The following is a 13980-nucleotide window of genomic DNA, read 5'->3' as shown; positions in this document are numbered from 1 at the left end:
CAGCTATCCCCACTCCAGCTCTTTGAGCCTCATCGAAGACCCCACCAGAGAACCTGATGAGCGATCCTGCTCCTGGTACCGCCTCCTTCACAAGCTCAAACCAATCACCATCACCAGCCAAGGGCAAATGTTCGACCTCCTGCCACAAGGACATGCCTTACAGGACAATGGAGGCGGTAAAATAACCGGCGCCCCAACACAACAGGTCGAAAGATCTACCGCAGTTCCGTCTCGAAAGGGTACAGGAGAATATGCATGCAGCCAACCCCGACTCGCGGGGATACGTGTGTCAGCCCAAGAAGGACACAGGGAGCCGGCGTATCCCGCGACCGGAAGTCTCACTAGCCCAGGACCGCCACACCGTGCATATTGCCAGTCGAGCCACCAGTAGCAGCAGCGACGAGGACTTGTTAACTTAGTGCTTGCTAGAGGCAGCATAACCAGGTTTGCTAGATGTGGCTTGGCAATGCAGGAGTTCCAGTGTGCTTGCTAGATGCGGCACCCCCGAGCTTGCTAGAGGCGGTTTGGCAACGCAGAAGGAATTCCAGTGTTTCAGTGTGCTTGCTAGATGCAGCACTCCCAAGCTTCCTAGAGGCAGCTTGGCAACGCAGGAGTTCTAGACCACGCACTCCCCGGAGTGTAGCAGGCTTCCCCCACGTGATGCTGAAGCTGGAGCCAGTCCACCCCCCGATACACACATATCCCCTCCCACAGGTAGGGAGTGCCCTCATGCCCCTGGAAAAGGAATCCCAGGCTTGGTAACATAAACTTGTTGTCCTGAGTGTTTCGGGTAACTACTACACAAATCACACAACCCTATCGTCAGACTAATAGAGAGAATGAGCCAGACACTGGGTCTCCACTTTTCCGGAACCAGGGTCGTAGCCAATCTCCCCCTTAGCCTTATTGCCACTAATTCACCACACTACAACACCTGCACGGACGTAGAGTTAAATCCCGGCCCCCTTCCTTTTACAGAGAATACCCCGGCGGCGAGTGTGTCATTCCTGGGACATCTCTCTCATGATTTCCCCCTCTCCCCTTCGCTCCTCACGATCTCGGATGCAATGCTATGTATAAAGACTAGTGAAATAATAAATCTTTCACCTTGCCACCTGGAGTTTCTGTGTTTAGCCTACCCTGTACTCTTAAGGTGTATCGAGCCCTGCTTTGGTGCTCATCCCTGTTTAGAACCCCACTGGACTAGGAAAATCCTAGTATAAGTTATGTTTATATAAACAGACGTTGTTCATACACAGTGAAACGTTGGTAAACATTAACAGTTAGTCGAATGCCTTCGGTAGGCATTGATCCCCTGTGCACCGAGCGGGCATGCTCGGCCGATCTGGAGAGCATAATCGAACCTGAACGAGCATACTGTGTATGAATGTTTGATTGGGCGTCGGCACATCTCTTCTTTCAACAGCCCCTGGATAATGATAATTCCAGCATATGCAGCTGCCTTTTCCTCCATTAACACTTGGTATGTGAGTGACTGCACTGGTGATATTAAAGCGTATTTCCACTACGTAGACGTATGCGATCATGTACGCGAACGTTCGCGAATGCTTGTTCGACAGTGTTCACGTTCTTTCGCCAAGTGTAACTTCACCGTGAGACGGTGGTTGTAACAAACGCACTGTCACGTAGAGTGTCCTACACCCGGGAAAGCAAAAACGATTCCTCGTAGAACCGGTGGGGTGCTTTCAAAGCTAGTATTCCGCTAGATGGCTCCACTGTTGCAGTAAACACCTTCCCTGTGCTGTTTAAAAAGCATACTTTTCTTTATTAAATATCTATATTGTTGTGTGAAAATGTGAATCACGGTAATGTCATATGCCGAAATATAAATAATACAAATAGAACACCTATATATAACGTATCGTGAAGTGTTTATATTTATCATAAACGGAAATTAAAATATCACTGATGGCATTTGATGGCAACCCGTCCTTCCAGTGACCCTATATTATTTAATTTCTGCTGCATTTAGTGCAAATTTGGTTCTTAATACATTGTCTGTTCAGACTGTAAAGTACGCCTAGTGGGAATCTAGACTCATCCAGTTTCTATGTGGGCAGAAATTTAATGTTAAGCAAATACTGGCATTCAACATTTTGCTCGCTTCCTTCACGCATGCGCACCACAAGACAGTCCCGTGTTTAAGTTTTTTCACGAGGGATGTCAAGTTTCCATGAAAAATTTTATTTTGATGGCGTGTATGTCACGGATTCACTCAGAGTAGAAACAAGCTAAATTCATAACATTCGTCATTGGTTCATAAGTGACTATGTACAGGCAGTGTGTTTCACTGACCGATAGCTTTGTGTGATTGTCATTCCCACATCTTGCCTCTCTAGCTGTTAACTAAGCTACGCCCATTTCTCATGTCCCTGTACCCGACGTTGGTTACATTACTGTCGTAAATGGACACACCCACAAACACACATAGTTCAGTAATGTGAGTTCCTGACTGTTAAGCTGAGAGAGAGAGAGAGAGAGAGAGAGAGAGAGAGAGAGAGAGAGAGAGAGAGACCTTCCCCTGCAGCTTCCTTGCACCATGAGTGAGTCATATTCATATGTATCATTGTAGCTTTTTGTAAATAAAGTGTTACAGTGAAGTTTTGTCTTTTTCTGTTGAGAACTAGTGGTTATTTTAATTTTTACATTTCACCAAGTGCCTACCAAATAAATACCTTAAGGTCATCTTATCATCAATATCTCACACACATTGCCCCCTCTTGGCAAGTCCCTAATGGTATGGTCATGTGAGAACTGTCTCCAGGCCACCTGTCCACACACACATGTTTGCAAGATCTTCCACTGACTGAGTCAGTAGCTTGTGCACATACCAGTCCTCTTGACCTGGATGCAATCTCACTGGGGGTAGACATTTAAGAGGATGCAGTGGTATTTACTCGTCATGTGTTTTCACGTTTGCATATATATATATATATATATATATATATATATATATATATATATATATATATATATATATATATATATATATATATATATAATCGTGAATACCGAACTTGACTCCGTGTGAATCTTGTGGATCACTTGGAGGCGATGTCTTGGCTTGTTTACCTTCCACAGTCGTCTGTCCTCGGTGAGACCGGGCAAAAAATGACGCGTAAACGATCTTGGTTTTGGGACGGTTCCTCAGACCGGATGATTTATGATGGTGAATGCCAGTATTTACTCAATATTAAATTTCTGCCCACTTGAGACTGGATGAGTCAAGATACCCACTAGGCGTACTTTACACTCTGAACAAACTATGTATTAAGAATCTAACTTGCACTAAATGTAGCAGAAATTAAATAATATAGGACCACTGAAATGGCGGATTGCCATCACATGCCATCAGTGATATTTTAATTTCAGTTTATGATAAATATAAACAATTCATGATACGTTATATATACGTGTTCTATTTGTATTATTTATATTACGGCATATGACATTACCATGATTCACAATTTCACACAATAGTGTAAATATTTAACAAATAAAATTATGCTTTTTAAACAGCGCGGGAATGTGTTTACTGCTACAGTGGAGCCATCTGACGGAATACTAGGCTTTTCAGAAGCACCCCATTAAACTTGATGCCTAATCAACGAGTCCCCGACAAATTACAGTGAGACTACTCGGCCCATCCTCTGAAAGAGAAAGGGAAGGGGGCCCTTTATGGTGGGTTCATATAGAGGAGATGGGTAATGCAATTTGCAGATTTAATGAAAGGATGCAATAGGCGGACAGTCAAACTAGGCAAAGATGCTGCTGTTAATCAAGCGCTCGCTTGACCACTGGTGTTCTTGTATAATCTTAACTGTTGGCTTTATTACGCTAGATTTAATCACTTTGAGACAGTGCTGATTTTTTTATGCACAATATAAAAACTGCAGTTGTCAGTATATGATTGGAGCATAAGGCTCACGAGTTACTATAGTCACTCAATTGCATAAGCCGTCAGCTGTGTGACGAAAACTCTAAGCCAGTGAGTAAATTTAGCTTATTTATTTGTTAGTCAGTGCTGTACTTGTATATTACAGCTTAACATAGTTTTTGTGATGATACTGATGTGTGTGGCACAAGCCCTATCATAATTTTATACTGGCTACCGCCTGATAGTATCGTTAAGAATGGTTTCCTGTCCTAAAATCCAAGAGTCAACAACTGTCGTCAGATAATATTTTACCGATATGGGAAGTAGATTTTTAAAATAATTGTTGTTAGATGATATGAAGCATATAAATTACAGTACGCCTCTGTACGTTCGACTTTAGTGGCCGTGCTACCAAAAAAAAAAAAAAAAAAAGCCGGTTACGTACTGTTCGATATCTTTACGGCTAATTTCTCTAATAAAGAAAGAGGTGGGGGTAGAGAATATTGAAATAGAGGATGCTGTCAGGTTAGGCAATCCAGTGGGAAGATGAAATGGGAAGTAATAAAAAATGCTAGGAATCTGCAAAACACCAGAAGCCCCATTGCAAGAAAAATATCGGTATTACTTTACAAGTGGACAATATGCAATTTTGGAATTTTAGCACCATTATCGTACAGTATAGTCCCTAAGGATCACAAATAACCCCCATTACCCCATTCAGAAAGTGATTATTACTCCCCTAAGATAGGTAGGTATGTTGGGTTTGGTTTGGTTAGTTTTATTGTGTTCGGTGAGGAGCATTTCCGACAAAAATGAAGGTCAGAAACATTCGAATTGCATCAAAAACTGCCAGAAAAATATATTGCACTACCTGGGGGTTGTGTTGTCCACTTGTAAAAATTTACCAAAATATCAATCACTAGACATGACCAGGGCTGAAAGAGAGAAAAACAAAGAGCTTTGGGAGAGGCTGAAAGAAAAACGAAATCAAGGGGTGGTATATAAAAAATGGGGAGCTGGTAAAAAATAGAAATGTTGGAAATCATGAGAATTCAAGAACCAATCCTACTTCAAAATCAAATTACTAAATATACAGAGCCTAACAGTGGTAAACAGTACAGAATTATACAAAATTGTTTACAGGTAGGCAGTTACTGTGTATGACGGAAACTCAATTGAAAAAATGATAAAATGAGGATAAGTAACCATATGGTAAATATACAGAGTATGAGAGAAGAGGATAAGAAAGGTGGTGGTCTGATGGTATTGTATGAAGAAAATCAAGAAATAAATGTGAAACATAAAGACGTTAAACAAGGACATATTTTGTTTTAATTGCCAAGTCAACAACCTGAGATTTAAACTATTACTTGTGTACCTGCCAGTAGAGGATAGTGAGGCTGACAAACAACGCGGCAAAGCAATAAAAGAAGAAATCGAAAACAAAATTAAAGAAATACAGGAACCCATCATACTCCTAGGGGATTTCAATGGTCACCTAGGATTCCTAGGAAAGCAGAAGGTAGATAGCACTGGGAAGGAAGTAATAAGATGGATGGAGGAGTATAACCTAATATTGTTAAATGGGGATCAGCATTGTGAAGGAGAAACAACATGGGAGAGAGGACAACAGAAAAGTGCTATTGATCTGGTTTATGATAAATTTAATTATATGGTAATTGATGAAGGGAAAAGACAGTTTCACCTATCAGATCACAACATGGTAGAAGTAGACTTCAGCTATGAGCATGAAAAATAATTAAAAAAGAACATGTGGCAGAACACAAAATACTATAGAATGGATGAGCAGGTATGTGGAGGAGTTGGAGAAAAGCTGCAGAGAAGGAGAGAGAGAAAATAATGAAAGAAAAGGCTGAGAGTATCCTACCAAGAACATACAGGAGCAAGATAAATGAGAAGAAAAAAAAAGAACCACCCTGGATAAATAAGACGATAAGAGAAGAAATCGGGAAAAGTAAGGCATTACATAGGAAAAAGAGGAATGCTAAAGAAATTGAGGATAGAGAAAGGTTACACACTAGGTACACTGAACAAAAGAAAAAGAGTCCAGGAATTAATCAAAGTGGCAATTAGTGATCATAAAAGGAACGTAACACGAGAGAGTAGAGTGAGAGCAGTGGAAATGAGTTATTTAAGAGGAGCCTGTGGAGTCACATGGAGAGACAGGCTGATGAATGAGGGTATAAAGGAGCATTGTGGTGTGGATGTGGATGTGATAGGAAGCGTTATGAGGAACACACTGAGGTGGTGTGGCCATGTGGAGAGGATGGAGGGTGAAAGAATGATGAAGAGAGTGTATGTGAGTGAGGTGGAGGGGGGAAGAGGGAGGGGGAGGCCGAGGATGAGATGGAGGGATGGGGTGGAGAGGTATATGAGAGAGGAGGGTGTGAGTTGGGAGCAGGGCAGTGAAATGGCAGGGGACAGGGCGGCGTGGAGGCGATTTGTTTGTGGCCACCCCAAACAGGATTGAGGCGTCTGGCAATGGATGGATGGATGGAAAAATAATAGCGAAAAATTATGGGACCACAAACAAGTTAAAAGGCAAAGAGTTAAGGAGAGAAAAAGAAACAGAGGTGTACAATGTAGAGTAAGACAAACTAAACAGTAAGCAGGCAGGCCAAGAGCTGGAACAGTTTTGGAACAGTGTATACCAAATGCACGATAAAAGTATAGATAATGTATGGAATGAGGAGGAGATGGAGAATTTTCAGAACAAAGAAATGAATGTTGATGATACAGAGCTAGGAGGGATGCTTTCCTTTCCAGACACAGTAAGAGAACATATGGATATGGCAATGGAGGTAGTAACAGGGGTAAAGCCAATGGACAAGCCAATTATCAGACTAGGGGAGGTAAAGAAATGTTTGCAGAACTTAAAGAACAAGAAGGCAGCAGGCCCAGATGAAATTAAACCGGAATGCTATAAAGTGCTATTAAGAAGTCAGGATTGTATGACAAAAATAACAATGTTTAAATAAAATAACCGAAGAGAGGGAGTTACCAGAAAACTGGAAAAATTCTAAAACAATTATGATACCAAAGGTGCCTAAACCAACTGCAAAAGATCTAAGACCGATAGTCCTTACAAACTTATCATAAAATTTTCTTGAATTTAATAAAGGAGAAAGTGGAACAGCAGGTCAGAATCAATAGGCTAGATAGTGAAATGCAGGCAGGCTTCACAACAGGGAGAAGGGTGGAGGACAATCTGCTGATCTTAAAATATTGTATAAACACAGGCTGGGTAAATAAAACACCTTTAATCATTGTAGCAGTGGATTTCTTAAAAGCATACAACTCCATTAAAAGAGAAAATTATAGAGACACTAAAGGAAGTAAAGGTCCATGAGAATATAATAGACAGCATCAGCAAAATATACCAAGGAGACAAAACAATGATAAATTTAAGCAAGGACATAAAAAATGAGATAGAAATCACTGGTGGAATCAGGCAAGAATGCACAGGATCAACAACACTTTTCAAACTTGACCAGCTTCCAGAAGCATATCCACACTCGGATCACTCGCCACTCCATTCAGTCACTTAAAGACAACACACAGCTGCATGCATGGCCTCCTGACATCCACTCTTCTGAATCCTATCTTCCTTGTGAGGACAGGGTCCACTTGGCCAGGCTGAGTTGTGGGCACCATCCAGCCCTCTTAAGCTACCAGAAGAGGCTGGATGAGTCCGTCGCTGATGCCTGTCCAGGATGCAACACAGCACCCCATACCATTAAGCACACTATGGAAGACTGCATTGCACACAATCACCCTTGCCAACAACACAACATACACTCTTTGAGAGCCCTGTGGGAAAGCCTGGTCTCGGCCATGGCCTTCCTAAGGGACTTGGGGCTATTCGGCCAGACTTCCTCTGCTTTTGTTTTATCTGCATTTACCCGTAAGCCCTTGTGCCCCATACCATCTCTCCACCTCCTAAACCTTTCCTCTCCCTCCCTTTCGTTCTCTGCAGTCAACACCAAATAATCAGCATACAACATCTCCCATGGGAGTCCGTTTCTAAAGTCGCATGAGAGGGCTTCAAGTATCATGATAAACAACATGGGACGCAAAACTGACCCCTGATGCACACCAGCATTCACGGAAAACTCATCATTCAAATCTCCATTCACTCTTACCTGGGTGCGAGCACCCACATACATAGCCATAACCACCCTAACTAGCCACTCCTGCAAGCCAAGCTTTCTCATTGCCCACTTCACCACCTCTCTAGGGACTCTGTCAAAGGCCTTTTCCAAATCAACAAAAATAATATGCAGATCCCTTATCCACCAATATATTTTTCCTGAAGCTGTGGAACAATGAATATGGCATCAGTGGTCCCCCTACCTGGCATAAACCCAAACTGCATCTTATCAATATTCACTCTCTCTCTAATCATACCTTCCAAAACTCTCTCCATTACCTTCATTATCTGATCTAAAAGCTTTATACCTCTATAATTTCCTCTTTCCAGGGCATCACCCTTCCCTTTATACACATTTACAGTTACACTCTTCAGCCAATCATCTGGGACAACACATTCATAAGTAATCATATTTATCACGTCAGTGACTAACCTCACCCCTATATCTCCTGAGGCCTTCAACATTTCAGCAGTCAACCCAGACACACCTGCTGCCTTCCCCACCCTCATCCTGCCTATTGCCTCACTCGCAGTAGCAGTATCAATCAAAGGCCAAGGGCCAAACACTGGATCTGCTGGCTCCAAACTTTCTCTGTCCCAGTCAGACTCCTCATTCAACAACCGGCTATAATGCTCTCTCCATGCATCTTTAATATCCTCGCTGTTCACCACTACCCTTCCTTCATCATTCTTCACACTCTGCTCACCTATAATAATCCTGATTATCCCTCTTCATCTGATTTGCCACATTAAATATCATATTTTTCCTTTCCCCATGATTTAGGTTATCAAGTAAAAGTCTCTGTGACTCAGACTTCACCCTGTATACCTCTCTCCTAGCCCTATGCTTGGCAGCCAAGTATTCCTCCTTGCTACCACCCTTCTTCCATTCCCGGAAAAGCCTACTTTTCTCCTTAACTGCAGCTTCTACACCCTCATCCCACCACCAAGTTACTTTATGTCTTGGTGATCCCCTTGTCGAACCTCATGTTACATCAGTAACTCTCAAGAGATTGTTCTTGAGGGCTCTGTACTGTTCATTAACGCCTCTGTCTACCGCTCCCTGTTCAGCCACCACTTTCCTCATCTCTCTATAGAAGGCATCCCTTACTACTTGGTTTTTCAGCTTCCATATTTTCCTCCTAGGTACGTAAGTCCTCTTTTTCATCACTTGTTCTTTAAGCACCATATTACAATAAATAGGAAAAAGAAAGTAAATAGGCCAGTATGTAACTTATTGAAACCAGATGGAACTACTGCACTAACAAAGAATATGCAGAGGTACTGAATGAATATTTTTGCATCAGTGTTTACTAAAAAGGAAGACAAGGATTTACTAATACTGAATCAAGCAATAAAACAACCCTGTGGGGAGGAAGTTGCAGAACCTTTTGAATTGGATGTGAATAAGTGTTTATTAAACATGGAAAACATTTTTATTAGTAAATTAAGAGTAGAGAAAGAGCTCAAAAGCATAAATATTTATGAAACAATTGGGCCTGACATTGTACATCCTAGAGTATTAAAAGAAACTGCTAAAGAGTTACCTATGCCAATAGCTTTATTATTTAACAAATCATTAAAAGAAGCAAAACCACCACTAGACTGGAGATCTGCAATCATTATGGCTATACACAAAAAAGGAGAAAAGAAATTTGCCAAAAACTATAGACCCATTTCATTGACATCTGTCTTGTTAAAGATTATGGAAAAAGTGGTATTATTTTACAAGTTGCCAATACGCAGTTCAGGAATTTTAGCACCATTAACGTTGAGTATATTCCCTAAGGATCATAATGAATCCCCATAACCCCATTCGGAAATTGATATTTTCAGAGATAATGAATTTAATTTAAAATTCCAAAAAATAAACACCTTGGATCTTCACTTGGCCAGTCCGTGTTAATAATGGGTGCGTTCATACATGTGTTTCTCTTCCCTTTGACTCCGCATGCATCTCGTAGGTCTGCTCTAGGTCACATGATGGTATTCTACCAATGAATTTGAACCGCGGTCTTTCATTCCTTGTGGATGGAAAATTCAAATCCTTCTTGGTATGGCCTCTGAAGAAGAAAGACGTGCCGTGTGTTCCGGGTGTGATATTGATTATTTACGAGTGATTAAGCGTTTCCACTCGGAACCAGAGGAGGCAATTGAGTTTCTTAGAAGACACGGTGTATTACCTTCGGAAGTTTATTACCCTAGTTTAGAAAAGACAGACATCAGTGGTACCGTGGTCAGTACAAAAAGTACGCAAAAACCAAGAAACGGGTACAGTGTAGTTTTTGTGTTTCTGACTACAAAGGAACTTTTTTGGACAACACACACCTTCCTGCTTGGCAAATTATACTGTTCATAAACCACTGGATTCAAAAGTTCTAAAACCACGACATTATTGCCAGACAACCCTCATCCTGGACCATCGTATCTCTAGGGTAAGCATTCCGCTAGAATGGGTTTAGCGTGTTTGGTGAGGTTACGTTACATATTCCCCTAGGATAAGTTGGGTATGTTGGGTTAGGTTTAGTGCGTTTGGTGAGGTTATGTTACGTCTGTTCCATTACATTAGCCGATGTTGCAGTATATTTTTCTGGTGGTTTTTGATGTGATTTGAGTTGTTTTTTACTTAATTTGTTTTGGAAAATGCTTGATTTCACTTACTTGTCCAGTCAAAGTTCTTGATTGGAAAAGAGGGCAAATGAGGCATTTCTGACAAAAAGGAAGGTCAAAAACATTTGAATTTCATCAAAATCTACCAGAAAAATATATTGCACTACCCGGGGGGTATAATGGCAACTTGTAAAAATTTACCGAAAAAATTGTGAGAGACTTCTTAGTCAGTCAGTCAGTCATGTCCTGCAGCACCCCATGGGGTGCATAGGGCCTCGATGAACTCTGTCCACCAATATTTGTCTCTTGCCATCTCCTTCAGGTCCCACCAACACTCCTCTCCCACTTCTCTTTTCATTGTCCTCAACCAGGTTTCCCATGGCCTGCTTCTTCCTCTTCCTCTAGCAGTCCACTCTGGCACATCCTGTATTAAACTGCCATCTTTTCTCTACATGTGCCCTAGCCATTTCCAACGAGACAGTCTCACATATTCATCAACTGGTTCCACTTTCATAATATCCCTTACTCTTTCATTTGTAACTCTGTCTTTCCACTTTACCCCATGAATCCTTCTCAGTATTTTATTCTCAAATCCTGTACTTTCTGATCTGTTGCAGTTGTACTGTACCATGACTCATGCCCATAAATTAAAATTGGTCTAACCATGGACTTGTAGCCTAAATTTTTACTTTAGTATGCACTGAAAGCATATTATTATTCCAAACAGATTTCAACATTCCAACAGCTCACCAAGCCTGTCTAATCCTCTCCTCAATTTCATTGTTTAATGATCCGTTAGATGATACAATCGTTCCCAGATATTTAAAATTTTCTACATTCTTCACCACATTATTTCCAATAACACAATCTATTTGGTTCTCCACGTTCATATTAATAATATCAGTCTTTCCACAGTTTATTACCAATCCAACTTTTTCTCCTACCTCCACCAGACAATCAAGCACCCTCTGCATCTCGTAAATACTTCTGCAAATCAGTACAACATTATCAACATAGTCCAAATCCATCAGTTTCTTATTACCTTTCCAGTTAATTCATGCACCTGTTCTCCTTACAACCTTTCTTATAACATAATCCATAATCAAAACAAACAGCAAAGTAGAACTATTAAATAAAAACAAATTGATTACATCATGCCAACATGGATTTGAAAGTGGAAGGTCGTGCTTAACAATTATGTTGGAAGCTTTGGAAGACTGGACCTTATATTATGACAGAGGGGATCCTTATGATATTTCTTGACTTTAAGAAGGCCTTTGATAGTGTTCCCCATGAGAGACTACTCTATAAATTGGATAAACTTGGAGTGAAAGGAAATGTCTCCAGTTGGATAAAAGGATTTTTGACTGACAAGACAGTGTGTATCTGTTAATGGAGTGAAATCAAAGTGGACAAATGTGAGATGTGTAGTTCCACAGGGCTCAGTCTTAGGTCCAATACTTTTTGTTATATTTATTAAAGATTTGCCAAGTACAGTAATATAAAGTCTGTTTGTAAAATTTATGCTGATGATAATAAAATCTACAGTAGAACATCAGGTGAGGAAAATGTAATAGCTACATTCAGATTTTTAAAAACTTGAAAAATGGTTGAAAACATGGCAGGTGGACTTCAATGCAGAAAAATGTAAAGTTATGCATTGTGGCCATGGAAACACTAACATGTCATATAGAATACTAGATAATGAATTAGAAACAGTAAATAAGGAGAAGGACCTTGGAATAATAATTGCAAATAATCTTAAAACTGAACGTCATATTGCCAGCATTACCACAAAAGCAAATAAAATGGTGGGAGTAATAAAATCTTTTCATTACTTATGCCTGGAAACAAAAATGGTGGGACTAATAAAATCTTTTGATTACTTATGCCTGGAAACATTTTAAATTTTATATAATAGCTATGTAAGACCACACTTGGAATTTGCTGTACAAGCATGATCACAGTATTTGAGAAGAGATGTAGACAAGGTAGAAAAAATTCAGCGAAGAGCAACGAAACTAGTACCATACGGTACCAGCTTTACAGGACATGACATATGAAGATAGACAAAAACAACTAAATATAACCACATTGGAAGTAAGAAGGACAAGAGGGGATTTCATTGAACTTTTAAGATTCTTAAAGGATTCGAAGGCTTTGACAGTTTCATTTTCTCTCAAAGAAATTGTAATGACTTAAGAGGAAATACTCAAAAAATCTTCAAGAAACAAGTCAGAACAACTATAAGAAAAAACTTTTTCTCTCATAGGATAGTAGACCTGTGGAATAAACTGCCAAATTATGTTGTAAACTCGACAATGGTAAATCAGTTTAAGAAAAATTATGATAAGTTTATGAAAACCCAATCAGATTAGAAAATATGTAGACAAGAGGCAAGCTTGTGAGGCGAGCATTAAAGCACCAATAGGTACATACACAGTCTCGCTTATTATACTGGTGAGTTAGCTTGTGAGGTGAGCATTAAAGCACCAGTAGGTGCATACACAGTCTCGCTTATTATACTGGTGAGTTATAATGGCGAGTTGACAATTTTCAGTTTAGTACAACCATGGAATCTTGAAATTCCCTTTTGACAGTATACACATCTTCCCTTCTACTGCCATTTTTACTGATTGCTTAACACATAGACATGCCAATGACGACCTGTGTCGTCATGCTTTTGTCAATCTCTAACGTCAGTATGACGACTTTGCCCATCATCCAATGTAATCTCTAAAGAAATATTTTGGGAGTCGTCATTTTTGTTGGATGACGGGCAAAAGTTGGCGGAGCTAAGCCTGGCACAGCTGGCGCATGCGTGCCCACTTGGTTTGCTCAGCTCAGTGTTTTGTGAGGTTCCTCACAGGTAGGATGTACACCTCTTGACCTCGCGCTGAACACTTATGTTCCATTTTCTCGCGTATATATGCAGCGCTATTGTTTAAGAAAATACAACTAGTAATGCATTATTGGAAAGGAAATTTATTCTGCTACGTATTGAAGCTAAAAATAGTATTACTTCTTGAATAGCTTTTTTTGGGGGTGAATATTTTTTAAAGGACAGTGTAAAACTTTAGCATGTCTCCTAACTTTTACTCACTTTTTTTTTTTTTTTTTTTTTTTTCATTTTATTTTGTATATATTGTCTTTTTGGACAATGGACAACAGAGCAAAAGTCTTCATCTTCAAAATGAGACCAAAGTGGCCTTTCTATGATGAATATTAACTTTCCTATGAGTGTTAGAATTAAAATATCACTACGCAACTGTTTTGAAAGCTCTCGAGCAAGAGTTACGTG

At 40.2% G+C, this 13980-nt stretch overlaps 1 protein-coding gene across 1 annotated transcript in view; it reads left to right on the top strand.

The window, feature by feature from the left end:
* The first annotated feature begins 3973 nt into the window (after positions 1–3973).
* UQCR-Q (Ubiquinol-cytochrome c reductase ubiquinone-binding protein) overlaps positions 3974–13980 on the top strand; it is a 28417-nt gene continuing 18410 nt past the window's right edge. The window contains exon 1 of the mRNA XM_080286341.1: positions 3974–4009. The gene's annotated coding sequence lies outside the window, so the exon portion shown is untranslated. The remainder of the gene's footprint in view (positions 4010–13980) is intronic.

The sequence above is a fragment of the Coenobita brevimanus genome, chromosome 111 (genome assembly GCF_032717465.1).
Source record: "Coenobita brevimanus isolate Jiangsu-jjx chromosome 111, ASM3271746v2, whole genome shotgun sequence".
Lineage (NCBI taxonomy): Eukaryota > Metazoa > Arthropoda > Malacostraca > Decapoda > Coenobitidae > Coenobita > Coenobita brevimanus.
This window is presented reverse-complemented; position numbering and strand designations above follow the sequence as displayed.